This window comes from Hyla sarda, chromosome 1 (genome assembly GCF_029499605.1).
Source record: "Hyla sarda isolate aHylSar1 chromosome 1, aHylSar1.hap1, whole genome shotgun sequence".
Classification (NCBI taxonomy): Eukaryota; Metazoa; Chordata; class Amphibia; order Anura; family Hylidae; genus Hyla; species Hyla sarda.
The window spans coordinates 256,201,370-256,218,766 of record NC_079189.1 but is presented as its reverse complement, the minus strand read 5'-3'; the positions used below and the strand labels follow the sequence as shown (position 1 = coordinate 256,218,766).

The following is a 17,397-nucleotide window of genomic DNA, read 5'->3' as shown; positions in this document are numbered from 1 at the left end:
GCCTCCAGCTGTTGCAAAACTATAAGTCCCAGCATGCCCATAAGGGAATGCTGGGAATTGTGGTGGTCTGCCTCCTGCTGTTGCATAACTACAGCTCCCAGTATGCCCTTTTTGCATGCTGGGAGCTGTTGCTAAGCAACAGCAGGAGGCTGTCACTCACGTCCAACTGCTGCTCCCCAGGTCAGTTCCTCGCCACCGCCGCCACCGCTCCTGGGGCCCCGCTCCCAACAGGGACGCCGGGGATCGAGGTCCCCAGCTGCCGGGGTCCTCTTCCCACACCCGATCACGTCCTCCGGAAGAGGGGCGGAGCGGGTTGCGGGAGTGACACCCGCAGCAGGTGCCCTGATTGCTCGGCCGGTAAACCGGCCGACGAATCAGGGCGATCGTGAGGTGGCACCAGTGCCACCTCACACTTGCTGGCTATGGCTGTTCGGGGCCGTCAGAGACGGCCCCGATCAGCCGGTAATTCCGGGTCACTAGAGACCTGATTGACCCAAAATCGCTACAGATCGCTGGGCTGAATTGTCCAGCGGTCTGCGGCCATCGCCGACATGGGGGGACATCATGACCCCCCTGGGCGATATGCCACGATGCCTGCTGAACGATTTCAGCAGGCATCCGGCTCTGGTCCCTAACCGGCTAGCGATGGGGACCAGAATTCCCACCGGCGTATGGATACGCCCTGCGTCCTTAAGGACTCGGAATGCAGGGCGTATCCATACGCCCTGCGTCCTGAAGAGGTTAAGCAAGCTGGATAACAAAACAGACCGTGCAAGTCCAATGAATAAAAAACAATAAAATAAATAATGCAAACTGCTTAAACATTGACTCCTTTCTGCCATTGAAATTAATGGCATCCACTGCCCTGCATTACAATATACGGCAGCATCCATTTCAGCAGGATGCCAATGATTATGTCTAACAAGAGGTGGTAACGCAGTGTAAACCTAGCCTTATTGCCGGTATCAGTGACACAGATGGACCTAGAAAACAATATCAAGGGGACGCAGAATGATTTGTGAAAGCACAAAACACATGGAAACAACACCCACCCAGCCACCTCAACTCACTCAGTCTCCTCTCAGATCTGCTTCCTCTCCTTTCCATCTTGACTCCAGCTAGTGAAAGGAGCTTAATAAGTCCAGCACCCCCTGCAGCCTGGCCCCAAAACAACAGCACCCTGGGGGAGATTTATCAAAACCTATCCCGAAAAATAGCAACCAATCATATTGCTTCTTTCATTTTTAAAGAGGCCTCGGAAAAATTAGCTTGTGGGTTCGAATCCCCTGATGTCTCTGCTACATCGATTGAATGCAGTCATCATGGGTTTGAACCCCATGGTAGGAGACTGAGGAAATGGCATTGCCTGTATTTTCCCAGTCAAATGTATATGAACCAGTGGATGTCAGTGATCTAAGGAGTGTGAACCAGTTCTGGTTCTTGTCCCCCCACTTTTTTTTTTTTAGATGTAAGTTTTGTCAAACCACAAAGAGATCGTAAAGGGATACTCCGGTGGAAAGCAAATTTTTAAAAATCAACTGGTGCCAAAAAGAATAACAGCTACCATCACTCAGGGGCTTTACAGGAATCTAACTCACAACCTCTGCACTCCAAGGTGGGTGCTCTAACCACTAAGCTGTGGTACTCAAACTCTAGCTATGGCAAGCCTGAGTGGTAGCTTGGTTTTTGGTTTCAGCCTTTCTCTTGGTTTTTGGTGGGCTTTCTCTTTTTGTCAAAACAGGCCAAGACCATGATCTCTATGTTCTGTTTCCAGGCAGCTCCCAGGGGCTAGTGGTTAGAACTGCTGCTTTAGAGTGCAGAGGTTGTGAGTTCAAGTCCACACTCCATTACCATGCTATCTGCTGGGCTTCCCCTGATCTCTCCGAGTTAGATAGAGTGTGGAAATGGAGGATGCTGAGGAAAGTGTGTTAGGGAGAAGCGGCTGATGGTCATGGATCCAGGTGTTGGCAAAGCTTAAACTGTGTGGTAGATTTGGTGATGCCAATGTGGAAGTGAGCATTCCTGAGTGGGTAGTCTTGGTGAAGTGGTGGGCAAGGATGAGGGTGTGGTTGGTAGAGAAGAGACCCTTCTCTTGATAAATAAACATTTTAACTAAATAAGTAAAAGCCAACCTTTTGCCAAGTCTCTCTGATCTACCCACCTCAGCAGACACAACACCACTTTTGTCAGATCTCCAAGCTAGGATCCTCCATCAGTGGAAAGGTATGCACCTGCCTCCACTTCCAACTACACCTTCCACAATCCTCTCCAACAACTTACCTTGACATCATACACTCCCATGATGCTGGGGGATGGGGGGGGGGGGGGGGTTGGGTGACCAAGGTTTTGGCCTATTTTGGCAGAGAAACCACACAGAGGGCTGTGGGACTCAAACTCAAGCTAGGGCAAGCCTGAGCGGTAGCTCGGTCTTTGGTTCCAGTCCCCCCTCTGTGGGATTTCTCTTTTTGTCAAAACAGACCAAGACCACAGTCGCTATATATCCTTTTTCCAGACATTTCCCACGGGCTAGTGGTTAGAGCTGCTGCTGATTGTGAGTTCAAATCCACACTCCATTGCCATGCTTTCCTTTGAGCTGGCTCCGCTCCCCCGATCTCTCCAAATTAGATTGTGGGAGCGGAGCCAGCCTGACGGATGGAGTGTGGAAACGGAGGATACAAAGGAAAGCGTGTTTGGGAGAAGTGGCTGAATGTCATGGGTCCAGGTGTCAGAGAAGCATATACAGGGTGGGAGAATTGGTGTTGCGGAAGTGAGCGTTCCTGAGTGGATGGGCAAGGGTGATGATTGTGGGGGTGTGGCTTGAAGGGCTGGAGACAATGGTGGCTAGCAGAGAGAAGCCCCTTTATTTGATATATAAAATGTTTTACTAAATAATTAAAGCCTGCCCCCTACACCCCTCCCAGGTCACCCAGGTCCACCCCCACCTCTGACCACCCACCAGTTATTCCTCTGTTATCATTGTACACTCCTCTACGCTACTCTGTCACCTATGTACACACCTCTACTTCCCCAAAACCCCTCTGTGACCCATGAACCCCACTCTATAACCCCCTATGCCCCCTGTCCCCATGTACACTCCTCTACACCCCTCTGCCACCTATGTACTTTTTCCTACACTCCTCTTTCACGCATTAACACCCCTCCAACACCCATGTACACCACTCTGTCACCCATGTACATTCCTCTACACCCCTCCAACACCCATGTACACTCTTCTACACCCATCTGTCACCATTCTACACTCCGTTGTCACCCATGTACACCACTCTTTCGCCCCCTACACCCCTCTGTCACCCATGCACACCCCTCTGTCACCCTCTGTGCCACTCTGTCACCCATGTACACTCCTCTACACCCCTCTGTTATCCATGTACACGCCTCTACTGTACTCTGTCACCCATGTACACTTCTCTACACCCCAACACCCAACTCTGACCCATGTACCCCCTCTATCACCTCCTACACCCCCTGTCACCCATGTACACTCCTCTACAACCCTCTGTTACCCATGTACACTCCTCTACGCATCACTGTCAGCCATGTACACTACACTCCTCTACATCCCCTCTGCCACTGATGTACACCCCACTAATACCAATGTACATTCCTCTACACCCCTCTGTTATCCATGTACACGCCTCTACTGTACTCTGTCACCCATGTACACTCCTCTACACCCCAACACCCAACTGTGACCCATGTACCCCCTCTATCACCTCCTACACCCCCTGTCACCCATGTTCACTCCCCTACATCCCTCTGTCACCCATGTACACCCCTCTAATACCCATGTACACTCCTCTACACCCCTTTGCCAGCCATGTACACACCTGTGTTACCCATGTACACTCCTCTACACTCCTCTGTTACCAATAAACAATTCTCTATGCTCCTCTGTCACACATGTACACCTCTAAACACCCATCTTTTTCCCATGTACACTCCTCTACACCCCTCTGTCACCCATGCACACTCTTCTACACCCATCTGTCACCATTCTACACTCCGTTGTCACCCATGTACACCACTCTTTCACCCCCTACACCCCTCTGTCACCCATGCACATCCCTCTGTCACCCTCTGTGCCACTCTGTCACCCATGTACACTCCTCTACACCCCTCTGTTATCCATGTACACGCCTCTACTGTACTCTGTCACCCATGTACACTTCTCTACACCCCAACACCCAACTCTGACCCATGTACCCCCTCTATCACCTCCTACACCCCCTGTCACCCATGTACACTCCTCTACATCCCTCTGTTACCCATGTACACTCCTCTACGCATCACTGTCAGCCATGTACACTACACTCCTCTACATCCCCTCTGCCACTGATGTACACCCCACTAATACCAATGTACATTCCTCTACACCCCTCTGTTATCCATGTACACGCCTCTATTGTACTCTGTCACCCATGTACACTCCTCTACACCCCAACACCCAACTGTGACCCATGTATCCCCTCTATCACCTCCTACACCCCCTGTCACCCATGTACACTCCCCTACATCCCTCTGTCACCCATGTACACCCCTCTAATACCCATGTACACTCCTCTACACCCCTTTGCCAGCCATGTACACACCTGTGTTACCCATGTACACTCCTCTACACTCCTCTGTTACCAATGAACACTTCTCTATGCTCCTCTGTCACACATGTACACCTCTAAACACCCATCTTTTTCCCATGTACACTTCTCTACACCCCTCTGTCACCCATGCACACTCTTCTACACCCATCTGTCACCATTCTACACTCCGTTGTCACCCATGTACACCACTCTTTCACCCCCTACACCCCTCTGTCACCCATGCACACCCCTCTGTCACCCTCTGTGCCACTCTGTCACCCATGTACACTCCTTTACACCCCTCTGTTATCCATGTACACGCCTCTACTGTACTCTGTCACCCATGTACACTTCTCTACACCCCAACACCCAACTCTGACCCATGTACCCCCTCTATCACCTACTACACCCCCTGTCACCCATGTACACTCCTCTACATCCCTCTGTTACCCATGTACACTCCTCTATGCATCACTGTCAGCCATGTACACTACACTCCTCTACATCCCCTCTGCCACTGATGTACACCACTCTAATACCAATGTACACTCCTCTACATCCCTCTGTCTCCCATGTACACTCCTGTACACATCTCTGTCACCCATAAACACCATTCTGTCACCCATGTACACTCCTCTACATCCATCTGTTTCCCATGTACACTCCTCTATGCTCCTCTGTCACCCATGTACACACCTCTACACCCCTCTGTCACCGATGTACACCCCTCTAATACCAATGTACACTCCTCTACACCCTTCTGTTATCCATGTACACTCCTCTACTGTACTCTGTCACCTATGTACACTTGTACACTCCTCTACACCCCTCTGTGACCCATTTACCCCCCTCTATCACCCCCTACACCCCCGGTCAACCATGTACACTCCTCTACATCCCTCTGTCTCCCATGTACACTCCTCTACACCCCGCTCTCATCCATGAACGCCATTCTGTCACCCATGTACACCAATCTACACCCCTCTGTCACCCATGCACACTCTTCTACACCCATCTGTCACCACTCTACACCCCTCTGTCACCCATGTACACCTCTATATTGCCCCCTACACCCCTTCTGTCACCCATGTACACTCCTCTACACCCCTTTGCCAGCCGTCTACACACCTATGTTACCCATTTGCACTCCTCTACATTCCTCTGTTACCAATGTACACTCCTTTACGCTTCTCTGTCACCCATGCACACTCCTCAATGCTCCTCTGTCACCCATGTACACTCCACTACACCCCTAACACCCCGCTGTCACCCATGAACGCCCTCCTGTCACCCATGTACACCCCTCTACACCCATCTGTTTCCCATGTACACTCCTCTACACCCCTCTGTCACCGATGCACACTCTTCTACACCCATCTGTCACCCCTCTACACCCCTCTGTAACCCATGTAAACCTCTATATTACCCCTACACCCCTTCTGTCACCCATGTACACTCCTCTACACCTCTTTGCCAGCCATGTACACACCTGTGTTACCCATGTACACTCCTCTATACTCCTCTGTTACCAATGTACACTCCTCTACACTCCTCTGTCACCCATGAAAACTCCTCCACTCTCCACTGTCACCAATGTACACTCCTCTATACGCCTCTGTCACCTATGTACACTATTCTACATCCATCTGTCACCCCTCTACACCATCTCTCACCCTTGTACACCTCTCTATCATCCCCTACACCCCTCTGTCACCCATGTACACTCTTCTACACCCTACTGTCACCCATGTACACCCCTCTATACCCCTCTGTTACCCATGTACACTCCTTTACATTCCTCTGTCACCCATGTACACATCACTACACCCCCAACACCCAGCTGTCACCCATGTACACCCCTCTGTCACCCCCTTATGCCCTCCTTTCACCCATGTACACTCCACTCTCACCCATGTACACTCCTCTCTCACCCATGTACACTCCTCTACACCCCTCTGTCACATGTACACTTCTCTACCCCCTGCTATCACCTATGCACACTCTTCTACACCCATCTGCCATCCCTCTACACCCCTGTCACTCATGTACACCCCTCTGTCACCCCCTACGTCCTGTCACCCATGTACACTCCTCTACACCCCACTGTCCCCCATATACACCCAGCTATAACCCATGTATACTAATCTCCTTCCCACTGTCACCCTTGTACACTCCTCTACACCCCTTTGCCACCCATGTACACTCCTCTGTACTACTCTGTTACCAAAGTAAACTCCTCTATGCTCCTCTGTCACCCATGTACACTGCTCTACGCTCCCCTGCCACCCATGTTCACCCTCTGTTATGGACACTGAAATTATGTGTTTTTACATCCATTGTTTCCATGCAGTATACATTTCCCTGCCCCCATGGTTTTAGCTTGGTTTAGCCACAGCCACAGTGGGCGGGGCTAAAGAACCTGTTTTTCCAGGTTATGTGAGGAGAGTAGGCCAAAGGGGTGGGGCATTAGGGGATATCACAGGAAACCACATAGCCTTTGGGCCTCTTTTGCTTGGGAATTTCGTTGAGAGAGGAGCATCCTGCTCCTTAGCCTGGGATGGATAAGTATATTGATTGTATCATTTCTACACTAAATATTCATGTATCACTTGCGTAGATTCCTGCTAGTTTGCTAAACATAGAATATGTACTATTGTATTAATGCTTGTATGTATGTCTTATTTGGTTTAGCTAATTAATGTTTTTATTAAATGTTATTAACTTTGCTGGTTACCGAGTGACAATTAATTTGGTGGTATACACTGCCGGTACAAGACATTTCTGCCAAAATACCTTGTACAATTATTTCATAGTTGTACAAAACTTAATCAGTGTTTCTGGGTGTTTTACAAACATATTTAGGACCTATAAATTTAGCCTGAACTTCCTGCTTCCGTTTTCATATAGTTGGTGCCATTTTGACTCCAACAAAGAGAGCACATGGTCGGGGGAGGGGCATGTTTGTTTTACTCTAATTCTAAAATCACAATTGGTGTAGCATGCAGGATTGTCCACAATAAGTGGAGCTGCAGACAGGATTATCACCTTTAGAACCACAACAAATGGCGTAGTTGGCAGGATTGTCCACAATAAGTGGAGCTGCAGACAGGATTATCACCTTTAGAACCGCAACAAATGGCGTAGTCGGCAGGATTTTGCCGGAAATTGAGTATTGGCAGTTAATAACCAAGTTGACAATAATAGTTTAATTACTTTTCTAATTTGGTGTATCTTTTGATTACATTAGTATATGTTCCCAGTGTAATTGAGTGAGTCTACAAGAGATTTATTCTTAAACTGTGACCTAAGGATTATTGCTTTAGACAGGAGGAAGCCCTTACAGATTTTGTAGTATGATACCATAGGTTAATCTGTTTAGATGTGGTTATCACGTGTAGCACTGTACTAGTTATACAGGATTCTCATAGACTGTTGCTTTGTGTTCCTTATTTAAGGGTAACTTTTATTGCATACATGATAGTTATTTAGTGATTTGTCACTGGTAATTAATAGCATTGCTTTTCTAGGTAATGGTTGTTTGTATTGCATACATGATAGTTATTAGACACAGACTGTAAAGCATATTGAAAGTCTCCTGTTGTACATGTGTTTTTATATTGTGACTGTACCTTTAGTTGTGCGAGCTGTAACTCTCCACTGTATTATCTAGTGTGGGAGGGTGTATTCACAAGTGTTTGTACGAGATACCCCAGTGTAGCCTGTTTGTGTATGTGTTGGTGATTGTCCTGCCCTCTGATATTGTACTTGAGGTTCCTTTGTCTGATCACATTCCAAGTATATCTGACTGAGAGAATGAGCTTCATTAGAAGGAAGTTTTGCTCATTGATTGAGGATAGAAGGCCCAAATTTGGGCCTGTACCACATTGGGCTACCACTATGGGAAAATGGAGTGTTGTAGCAGAAGAGCTTGTACGCTATGGTGCACCGGTTTACCCAGAGATGGGGGATGAGATAGGAGGTATGGCTCTGAAGCTTGATTTAGGGGTTTATCCCAAAAATGAGAGCCGAGCTGCGGCTGAAGTGGGCTGGACTTTGTTACATGCCCTAAAATGTGAGGTGCAAAGAAATGAGGAACTTGAGAAAGAGTTGCAGACAAAAACACAGGTGATTTGTGATAAAGATAAGCAGATTTGCATGTTGGAATCAGAGTTACTGGAATGGGAGAGCCAATGTATAGAGACTGATGAAAAATTGTCTCAGTCTTATGCTGAAATCCAGGAGTTGAGGAATGAGATTGGTAAAAGCGAGTTCCCCAAAATGGTGTCTGGTGTGGCCTCTTCCCACAATTCACAGCCACATTTCACAGCAGATTTGCCCTCTGAAAAGGTCTGTTTTGCAAATAAGGGGGCGCTAGAGAGTGAGATTGTAGAAGTTCCCAGTGTTGGTTCTCAATTGTGTAATAAACAGAAATTGAATAACAATAAGGGCAAATACAAAGCAAATTGGAGAAGTGTAAGTGTTGTTAGAAGTGTGTCTCTGGCAGTGAAGCGGTATAGATCAGCTATGAAAAATGAGACCCAGATAGTAAATACGGCTAAAAGGGTAAAGTCTTGTTTTGCATGTGGTGGTTCAGGCCATATAGCTAGATATTGTAAGGCACATGGTAACAAAACGAAACACTGTTCAGCTAAATGTACTACATGTGGTCATAGTGGCCATATCTCTACAAGTTGTTATTCTACTGGAAACATGAAGCAGAGGGAACCAGGTAAATCCAAACAGACTGGGAAGGGAAATATACATTCCTCCTCCTAACAACAGTTTCCAGAGAAATCTCTCAGCTTCCCATATAAACCTCATCTGTTTAATCCTATGAAAGATGACATTACAAAATACGTGTTCAAGGAGTTGTGTGCACAGGTAGCAATATTCTTACAGAAACCGTATATACAGGTGGAGGATCCCATGCCCCCTGTTGGTCAAACGGGGGAAGGGAGACTAAAGAGTGAACAAGGGCCACCTTCCTTTTGCATGTAAATAGTGTTCACTTGTTTTGTCTTTTGGGGAAAAATGGCGGTACATAAGATACTGACTAAACTTTCTTTCTGCCCACTAGGGCCATACCATAGGCTTACTTGTAAAAATGACAATTCATTTGTTAGTTTAGGGTTGACATTTACAGGAGCCTCCCCAAATTTGTGGGGAAAACTAATTAGGAAGAAACTAACTAACCACTTTGATTTATTTATTTATTTTTTCAAGAGGTGGGGGAGGTTTAGCAATAGCTATTCCTCCCACTAGAAGGCAATATGCCTAGAGGGACTGAGGTAACACTCACACTCAAATATTAGTTAGCAATGGTCGGAATAATGCTGGGAAAGTGAGTGTGGATATGCAGAGTGGAGTTCAACTGTGTCTGGTGTTGGGTTGTTCCAAGGTTCACTGATCAGCACAGGCCGAAGAGATTCTCTGATGGGCCTGGAAATACTAAAATTGTATTGTTGGAAAGTGACTCTAAACCTGTTTATTTTCCATTCAGCAGATTAGTGGCAGTGTAACCCCGCTCAACCCATCGATCTCCTATCAGAAGAATCCAAGCTCAACACAAAGAGATGACCAGATGACCAACGCTTCTAATGGAGTGAAGAAGGCTACCTATTCCCCCAGCATCCCGTGGTTGGAAGATGACAAGGATCAAGTCGTCAAGACTGGGTTTGGATGACATCTCGAGACAGGAGAACCCAGAACCAAAGAATTCCCTCCAGCATTTTGGAAAAGGCTTCTGGACACCACAGAGGACGCTTTAAAGAAACTGTCTGAAGAGAAGCTACAAATAAGGGCTGTAGCTCTTACAATCTCCTAGCTCTAGATCCTTGCTGCAGCTACATAGTGAACAATGAGGGCGACATTAACCATCATCAATGTAGACTGACAGCGATCAAAACTCCATGGAACACCAAACACCGGATTATTTGGGTGGATGGGGAAACTGGGGGAATATCATTACTTTGTATTTCTTTGTTTTATGGAGATATACATGTTGTATGTTTGGTAAACTAGCAGACATGGAATTTAGGGAATCACCTAACATTCGTCAATTATGATGTAAAAGCAAGAGGTGGAATGTTATGGACACTGAAATTATGTGTTTTTACATCCATTGTTTCCATGCAGTATACATTTCCCTGCCCCCACGGTTTTAGCTTGGTTTAGCCACAGCCACAGTGGGCGGGGCTAAAGAACCTGTTTTTCCAGGTTATGTGAGGAGAGTAGGCCAAAGGGGTGGGGCATTAGGGGATATCACAGGAAACCACATAGCCTTTGGGCCTCTTTTGCTTGGGAATTTCGTTGAGAGAGGAGCATCCTGCTCCTTAGCCTGGGATGGATAAGTATATTGATTGTATCATTTCTACACTAAATATTCATGTATCACTTGCGTAGATTCCTGCTAGTTTGCTAAACATAGAGTATGTACTATTGTATTAATGCTTGTATGTATGTCTTATTTGGTTTAGCTAATTAATGTTTTTATTAAATGTTATTAACTTTGCTGGTTACCGAGTGACAGTTAATTTGGTGGTATACACTGCCGGTACAAGACATTTCTGCCAAAATACCTTGTACAATTATTTCATAGTTGTACAAAACTTAATCAGTGTTTCTGGGTGTTTTACAAACATATTTAGGACCTATAAATTTAGCCTGAACTTCCTGCTTCCGTTTTCATATAGTTGGTGCCATTTTGACTCCAACAAAGAGAGCACATGGTCGGGGGAGGGGCATGTTTGTTTTACTCTAATTCTAAAATCACAATTGGTGTAGCATGCAGGATTGTCCACAATAAGTGGAGCTGCAGACAGGATTATCACCTTTAGAACCACAACACCCTCCTACACCCCTCTGTTACCCATGTACACTCCTCTATGCTTCTCTGTCACCCATGTACACTCCTCTACGCTTCTCTGTCACCCATGTACACACCTCTACACCCCTCTGCCTCCCATGTACACTCTTCTACACCCCTCTGCCACCCATGTACACTCCTCTACACACCTCTATCACCCATGTACACTCTTCTACCCGCCTATGTCACCAGTGTACACTCCTCTACACCCCATATTGTGCATTGCCGCTCTTCCACTTTTGTTTTTTGGCTCGTCAACTTTGGTAGGGGTGCCCAGTGGAAATGTTTTTTCCAAGGGGTGCCTTGAGCCGAAAAAGGTTGGGAAACACTGGTCTAACATAAACTTGTAAACTCTGCAGTCAGTTTAGTCTATTCTATTAAATATTGAAAAAGGGGATTTCTACAAATAAAAAAAACAGAGAATAAGGATCATAAATGTTCCTACTCTCTGTACCTGAGATATGGTTGTGTTATAAAAGAAGCTGTCCATAGACGATATACTTATTAACAACACATATATCTTCATGTAGAAGGGAGAGACTATAACATCTCTGCAGGTCTAGATAGTACATCTAGCCAGATTGTTATCAGTAATTAATATAAATATTAGTTACCTGTCTCGCTGTTCCTTTTTGCAGCTAACGAGTGTATACGTCACGTTCACCTTCTCACGGGGCATCAGTCACCTGTAAAAAAGAGACACATGTATGATAACATGTTCCTAATACATGCTACAGACACTAATATATATAACACTCTAGGGCCAGAACTACTTATCTCAGGGATTATGAAACTGCATATGGAAAAGGAACAAAAAAAGATGGAACACATAGGGATCTAGATGATTTTTTAACTTAAAATACAATTAGAGATGAGTGAAACGAAGTTGACGAACCCAAATTCATTACGATTTTCATGAAAAATTCGATTCGCAACGAATACGAATATCGCCGCGATTCTATCGCGCAAATCGCTTCATTAAACTACATTTTACAGCGTTCCAGGCTATTGGAGACCTAAGATGGTGGATCCACATGTGAGTACATGGGGCAGGGGATTATGGGAGGGCGGGAAACAGCGGCGGGAATGAAGATAGGCGGGCTGACCCTGAATCACATGTGAGATGCAGCCTATCAGTGTTCACTGACCCCTGTGATGTAACACCCCTATATAATCGGCGGCCATCTTCCCTCTGGTCATTTCTCCTATGCACGAGATAGGGAAAGGAAGTGACTGCACGTCTGTGTGCTGATCGCATACAACGGCGTTATACAGCATCCGATCGCTACAAGTAGCGGTGACATCAGCATTAGGGAAAGATACAGGGCACAGTGTTGCTGCAGTTCTGACCGAGAACCATTCTAGCAAAACCTTGTATTCTCCTTACTCAATATAGCAGGCATAGAGGTGCTGCATAGCAGTAACCTGCGTCATTGATCTCACAGCTGTTTTACCTGTATGAAGCATCTAATCTCCTCTTTTTTCAGCCCAATTGAGTTTTTTCTGTTGCTCCACAAATCTGATTCTCACAGTTGTGTGACAGAGTGCAATTTAGGGTTTAATCCCTGTAAAAAAAAAATTCTGTGGTGCTGCCCAGTTGGGTCCTGCTGCTGTTCAGAAATAAGTCATATTAGTGTGGACTTTAGTGCCCTTTTACCATTTTTCACCTGTTACTCTGTCTCTGGGCTGAATTCAGTGTTATACCACACGGTATACACCTGCCAGTGTATGAAAGAAAAAAAAAAGGTTTTCCTGCGTACAAATACGCTTAACAGTGGCCTTATCATTGCAAAGGGCCTACATACAAGCAAATAGCGTACCATATACTACCTTTTTTTCTGTCTCTGTGCTAAATTAAGTGTTATACCACACGTTATTCACCTGCTGGTGTATAAAAGAAAAAAAAAAGGTTTTCCTGCGTACAAATACGCTTAACAGTGGCCTTATCATTGCAAAGGGCCTACATACAAGCAAATAGCGTACCATATACTCCCTTTTTTTCTGTCTCTGTGCTAAATTCAGTGTTATACCACACTTTATACACCTGCCGGTGTATTAAAGAAAAAAAAAAGTTTTTCCAGCATACAAATACGCTTAACAGTGGCCTTATCATTGCAAAGGGCCTACATACAAGCAAATAGCGTACCATATACTACCTTTTTTTCTGTCTCTGTGCTAAATTAAGTGTTATACCACACGTTATACACCTGCCGGTGTATGAAAGCAAATAGCAAATAGCAACAAGCAAATAGCGTACCATATACCACCTTTTTTTCTGTATTTCTGTCTCTGTGCTAAATTCAGTGCTATTCCACACATTAGTATACACCGGCTGGTGTATACAATAAAAAAAAGAGTTTTTTTCTGCGTATAAATACGCTTAACAGTACCCTCATCATTGCAAAGGGCATACATAGAACCAAGTAGTGTACTATTTACTACCTGTTATTCTGTCTCTGTGCTAGATTCAATGCTATTCCACACATTAGTATACACCTGCTGGTGTATTTAAAAAAAAAAAAGTGTTTTTTTTTGCGTAGAGATACGCATACCAGTGCGCTCATCATTGCAAAGGGCATACATACAACAAAGGAGTGTACTATTTAGTAACTGTTATTCTGTCTAGGCCTATATACTTTGAAAGGACAGCCGTAAGTAATCGCCTGCTGATGTTCTATACACTCATAAATGCACTAAGTATGTCAGGCAGGGAAGTGCCAGGACGTGCACAGAGAAGGGGCAGAGGCCTACATACGTCAGGCAGAGTTGGCAGCAGACTTGGGGCGAGTGGCAGCAGGAGTCGCAGCAATAGGCCTGAGCTCCCGATAACACCCAGTGGTCGTGTCGTCGACCCATCTCTCCTCGTCAATTGGTTTGCACACTCATCCCCATCATCACAAGCGACATCTGACAACCCCAGTCAAGAGTCGGTGGGTTCCTCAGACACAACCCTCAGTTGGCATGGCCCGGGAGCAGTCCCCGTAATCCCATTGCCTTTGTCCTATGCTGTTCCTTCTCCCAAAGAAGTATCTCATGCTTGGGGTTCAGCTCCACTATTTAGTGAGGATGATGTAATAGAGGATAGTCAGCATCTAATGGGCAGCCAAGAATGTGAGGAGACATGCGTCGCTTGCTCCACAAGGCGGGCAAGTAGTGATGCGGAGAGTGACGTGGGAGGCGGTGTTTCAATTGTTCAGGGTCCTGAGGCAGACACTGTTGTGGAACACGAGGATTACATCAGTGACATGCACACATCTTTTGATGATGATGAAGCCGATCGCAATTGGGAGCCGGGTGCAGAAGCCGGGGCTTCATCATCATCAGGAAAAGAGATTTGCTCTTTGTCTATGAGGCAGCAAGGCGGTAGCACGGTTGGCAATCAGCGTGGTGGTGGCAGTAGTGGAAATTCAGGAGCCAAACGAGCCAGGGGGAGACCACCTGCTTCGCGGCAAGCTACCATTCGGGGAGGTAGTGAAACAGGGGTTCCTGGAGACGGCGCCAAGAGCAGTGAAATAGTGCGGACTGCGGGTGGGAAAATCAGCTACTCTGCGGTGTGGTTGTTCTTCATAAAGAATCCGGAGGACCATAGCGTAGTCACATGCAAAATCTGTCGGCAGAAAGTGAAGCGTGGCCAGGGTCCCAATCTCGGCACCACGGCCCTGCGTCAACACATGATTCGCCACCAAAAAGCGGCCTGGGATAACTGTGGCTCCGATGTAGTGGTCCAGCCTGCCGCATCACCCAGTGGCCATCCGCTCCCTCCGTCATCCAGCCAAGGCTCCACCACCTCAGCCGAAGGGAGCATTGTGTCAAACCCTCCTTCTTGCGCTCCTGCTTCTTCCGCTCGTAGTCAGCCATTCCGCCAACAATCGATCGGCGAAGCCATGCCCAAGAGACAACAGTATGCGCCCACTCATCCAACGGCGCAGAAGTTGAATGTGCTCCTGTCCAAGTTGTTGGTGTTGCAGTCCCTCCCTTTCCAACTGGTGGACTCTGCAGCTTACAGGGAATTGATGGCTTGTGCCGAGCCGAGGTGGAGAGTCCCAAGCCGTCATTTCTTTGCCAAGAAGGCAGTACCAGCCCTGCATAAGTTTGTACAAGAGAAGGTGGGCCAGTCCTTGAGCCTGTCGGTGTGTTCAAAAGTGCACGGCAGCGCCGACGTGTGGAGCTGTAACTACAGGCAGGGACAATACATATCTTTTACGGCCCACAACAGCAACTTGGACAGGTCACACCGCTTCCTCCTCCACGCTCTCGCAGTTGGTCCTTTTACAGTGTGCGCCTCCTCCTCCTCCCCGTGTCCTCGGCCTCCACTGCACGTCCAAATCTCTGTGGTCCTTCATTGTACCACGTGTATAGGGCACAGCGGTGTCAAGCCGTCCTTCACATGGTTTGCCTTGGCGAACGGAGTCACACAGGGGAGGAACTGCTAAAGTTCACTAGGGAAGAAATCCGAGTATGGCTTACTCCACGAAATCTGTAAATGGGAACCACGGTGACCGACAATGGGAAGAATATTGTGGCCGCGCTGCAACAAGGAAGTGTGAACCATTCGCCCTGCATTGCACACATGTTGAATCTGGTTGTCAAGAAGTTCATCAAGTCTTCACCCCATTTGCAAGATGTCCTGACAATGGCAAGGAAACTGTGCATGCATTTCAGCCACTCGTACACCGCCAAGCACACTTTGCTTGAGCTGCAGCGTCAGAACGGTATCCCACAACATAGTCTCATTTGTGACGTTGCCACACGTTGGAATTCCACCCTCCATATGTTGGACAGACTATACAAACAAAGAAAAGCCATCACAGATTTTTTGATGATACAAGCAGATAGGAGTACTCCCCTGTGTAACTTCAATGTGAACAAGTGGCAGCTCATACGTGACACCTGCCGTTTGCTGAGGCCCTTTGAGGAAGCCACGTTTTTTGTTAGTCGCTCGAATTACGCCATGAACGACGTAATTCCACTCCTACATTTACTCCAAAAAATGATTGAAAACATGGTTGGTCACGGCAATGGAGACGTTGCGCCTACATCAGAAGGCTACATGAGTCCTGTGGGGGATGAACTGGAGGAGGAGGATGAGGGGCAGAGCGGAGCACAGTTTACGGTGGATTAGATGGCCGGTGTTTCTGGTCATTGGACAGGAGAGGAGGAGCAGCCAGAGGAGCTGGAGGGTTATTACAAGGGAGGTGAGACAGAAGACCCAGACACACTGTGGCAGTATGCAGTATGCAGTGGAGATGGAGGCAGGTAGTCCCAGCGAGTCACTGTCACAAATGGCACGATGCATGCTGAGTTGCTTGCGTAGTGACCCCCGAATTGTCAAAAATTCGTCAGTGCGATGACTTCTCGATCTCCACCTTATTAGACCCTCGCTACTGGGCCAGAATGGGGGCCTTTTTTACACCCACTGAGAGGGAGGACAAACTGACCTACTTCAGGGAGCTTCTACGTAGTCGGTTGGCCGATGCTAATCGGCCACATGGTCCATCCACTCGCAGGTCTGACTCAGGGGGGCCCTCTGCGCTCACCTTCCACTGCCACGGCTGCTGGGGAGGGGAGGGGTGACAGGAGCAGTATCGGCTCAATCAGCAGCAGCCTGAGTCTACAGTCGCTGATGAGTAGCTTCCTTCAGCCGCATAGTGAAGCTACTCATCAGCAGCAGGCGGACATGGAGCAGGACCTGAACCAGCAGGTGGCGCTTACCTCGACATGACCCTGCCAACAACCGTTGAAGATCCGCTGGACTTCTGGGCAGCCAAACTTGATTTATGGACGCAACTAGCGGAGTTTGTCCTGGAAAAGCTGTCCTGCCCGGCCAGTAGTGTGCAATCAGAGCGGGTATTTAGTGCGGCCGGGGCCATAGTCACCCCAAGGCGAACTCGTCTGTCCACAAAAAATGTGGAGAGACTGACGTTTGTCAAGATG

General features: G+C 47.2%; 1 long non-coding RNA gene across 1 annotated transcript in view; it reads right to left on the bottom strand.

Annotated features, from left to right (window-relative positions):
• LOC130367989 (uncharacterized) overlaps window positions 1–1,206 on the bottom strand; it is a 63,781-nt gene extending 62,575 nt beyond the window's left edge. Inside the window, exon 1 of the long non-coding RNA XR_008892248.1 lies at window positions 1,071–1,206. This is a non-coding gene — a long non-coding RNA (uncharacterized LOC130367989). The remainder of the gene's footprint in view (window positions 1–1,070) is intronic.
• Between the last annotated feature and the right edge of the window lie 16,191 nt (window positions 1,207–17,397).